The sequence below is a fragment of the Trichoplusia ni genome (assembly GCF_003590095.1).
Source record: "Trichoplusia ni isolate ovarian cell line Hi5 chromosome 6 unlocalized genomic scaffold, tn1 tig00000244_group5, whole genome shotgun sequence".
Taxonomy (NCBI): domain Eukaryota; kingdom Metazoa; phylum Arthropoda; class Insecta; order Lepidoptera; family Noctuidae; genus Trichoplusia; species Trichoplusia ni.
In genome coordinates this window covers 1-3,281 of record NW_020799626.1, presented here as the reverse complement: position 1 = coordinate 3,281, position 3,281 = coordinate 1, and the positions used below count along the sequence as shown (strand labels likewise).

Genomic DNA, 3,281 nt, shown 5'->3' with positions numbered 1-3,281 from the left:
TTATTATTATCTACGTGATTGTCTACGTATTTACCAATACACAAATGAAATACAGTAATAATACATTTTCCCTAATTTACATCACGTTTCATTTCATAAAAATGATTTTAATTATTATAATTATTTAATCATACATTTTATTACAATTCTTTCCACGAAAAATAAAACTTTAAGAAAAAACTAAGTGACTAACATTAAGTCAAGATAATGTCTTTATTGTCACTTTGAAGTAAAACATCTGAATATAAATGATATATTAACCTATTTAGTTATATCTGGTCGTAGCTTGCCTTGACAGTAACTATCTACATTGACAAATATAAAAGTACTTATGCAAAACAGCATGGCCTAATAATCGCGAAAAAAAATTGAACTTCATTATCACAGAGTGATCTTGATAAGCGCTACCCATGTAGCTGCCGCGATTATACGAAACGCATTTTGTAAACAAAACAGTACAGTACGCATCGCGTGGATAGTCATAAGGCGCGCTCGCCGCCTGCCGCCCATTCCGCCGCGAGTCGCCGGCCACGCTGCACGTACGTCGCGACCATGATCGATTACGCGCGCCCCTTGTACGACCAAAACATGCCTTGCGAACTCTACTTCCCCTCGACGTCGCCCGCGCCCGCGCGCCTCGACGACTTCCAAGTCTTTAAGAAGGGTACCGCTTCCCACATTTACGGGAACTACTACTCCACCCCGACTTACGACTCGTACGCAGAACCAGAGATCGACAATGCGATGAACGTGTACCACAGCCTCGTCACCTGCCGCGAGTATCCGCGGGACAACAGGGATGACTGGAAGTACAAGGTTGTGGACGCCTGGACCGAGGACGACACCGTGTCCTGGATGATCGATACTGTACAATGCATGGGATACTGTGAAAATGAAATACCCTTCTACAACTTCAGAGTCAAAGGATTCGAGATGAGGAGCATGAAGAGAGAAGATGTGTTACACAGGATGGTGCACCCCAACATCGATCAGAACATCTCCAGGCGGATAGCAGACAGTGTATTTGAGAAGCTGCACAGCCGCCTCAACGAGGAAATATTGCGTCAGTCCTCTATCATAAGATACGCCGAGTGTGACCCTTACCACAGCCACGAGTCTGTCAACACAGTGCTGGATTTGGACTCTTTGGACCACAAGAATAGAAGCTACGGCTCAGATTACACTCCCAACGACAGCATTCTCCTCCACCAGACAGACTCGAGCGACGACCAAGAAGATGTATTCCGCTCGTCAGAGACCGCGTCTCCGGAATGCTCATATGGAAGTGACGGAAGCAAGTCCGGAGATGAAGAAGACAAAAGGAAAATATTCAAAAGACCGCCGGGGAGACCGAAAGGTAGCGGTCGGAAGACACTCAAGCGCCCAGAAGCGTTTCTGTTCCCGAGTTCTTGCGGAATTTACTGTTGGACTCCAAATACTGCCCATCTATCATTAAGTGGGAGGATCACTCTCAGGGAAAGTTCAGGTAAGCTTTTGACCCATCTATTTGTTTATATGTTCTGCGTGATGAATTCCTAGAGAGTTGAGTAAAATAGCTTGTGTTGTGTCGGCCGTTTGTTTACTGTGTCGCATCTCGCCTCCGCTCATACATTATTTATCACGTACGAGGCACGTGGTGGCGCACTGGACAACAATAAACTATTTTACAGCTAAACTATTGAAGTTGCAATGTGCTCAGTCGCTGCTTATTGACCATTAGTTACAGTCTGACGGGGCTGTGTGACGATTAGAATTATCTCACTAGATAATGTTTGCAACGGTGTCAAGTGTATTGTGGACCGTCTCTACTCGTACCGGCTGACAGTTTTATCATTCTTGTTAGAATCTACTCGAGACTAGTTTACCATGTAATGTTCATCATTTGAATTTCCATATTGATCTGTGAGCTAGGGACCTGTACTCCTTGGCGCTACAGAAGTATGGTTTGCGTACATGTAATACATCATTGACATGCCTACCGATCTGTCTCCATTTGTCGCGAGCTCGTGGCACGAAGTAATTCCTCTCGCAGGGTCGCCCTGTTCCATATGCTGATGACCAACCTGCATAATGAGTAAATAATTTCTTTAACATTACATAATGCATGCTGTAGAGAATCAATTTCTTAATGAAACATGTTTATATTTTAGAAATAGTTCAATCTAGCGCATGTAATGTTTATTTTAAGACTTGTAGTAAGACAGAGTCTAAATGCTGGTGAATGACTTTCGCCCACAGCTTCCTAAAAGTTCTAAACTGTTTACATGATTCAGGCAATTGTGATCAAATAAAATTATGTGTTTGATCGTAATCGCCAACATTTCTTGCAAACACTCGAATAAAAACTCAATATTTCGAAACTAAATACTGTCACAGATTGACTAGTAACATGAAAAATGTTAATTTAATGTAAAAATAGACAGGTTTTGCTCCACAAAGAGTCGTAACTGAAACAATTTCTAAAGAATTTATGACAAAAAGATGACTAATTAATAAGGCCATCGTGTTATCCTTTTTTACCCTTTTCTGAAACACTTACAGAGATAACAAGCATGCGGCCTTGCTTATCTCCACAAAGGTCATTATTAAGAATCAGTTGACACGCGATCGCTACCAATTAATTCGTAATTAACAGTTACTTGACATCTAATTGATTCATAAAACGAAGCTATTAATATTTGTTTAGATATTATAATCGGTGACACTATACAACTTGAGAAATGTACTAGTTCTGATTTCTTTATTCGTAAATCGTAAGTTACGAAAGTTTGCGAGATCCTAAAGTCAAGACCAGTGGCTTTAAAAGCTGTCTAACGACGGTTTTATAGGGCCAATAACCTCCGGGTGCAGCCGCCGAGATACACATCATCAAACCTTTATTATCATATTTAAAAAGGCTTTGCATTATGATACATCAATTAATTCTGCATGCTTTCGAGTTTGCAGTTTATTGACATAAATCATAAGTTTCGGATAATGTTCGGTCCCGCTCGATGGCGGTGTAAGTTCGTTGGCATCGCTGACTGACCCATCGACTTAAGGACTACGTGAACCATCGCTGCATCGGTTTAGCAAATATCCGAACCCTCACAATAAGTTATTCTTTAGTTTTGTTTGTTGTTTTTATCTGTCGCCTCAACCTTGCCGTGCCGGTTCGACGCTGGCCTCGCTCAATGGTTCACATGTTGATGATACAACTCAAATCATTTAAATTAGTTCTTATTCGTAACAAATTTAAGTTTAAATTATCTTATCTTGTCTCCTCAAACATTTAACAAACT

The 3,281-nt window shown here is 41.1% G+C and overlaps 1 pseudogene; it reads left to right on the top strand.

Moving 5' to 3' along the window:
• The first annotated feature begins 460 nt into the window (after positions 1–460).
• LOC113506230 lies at positions 461–2,982 on the top strand (annotated as a pseudogene).
• The last annotated feature ends 299 nt before the right edge of the window (positions 2,983–3,281 follow it).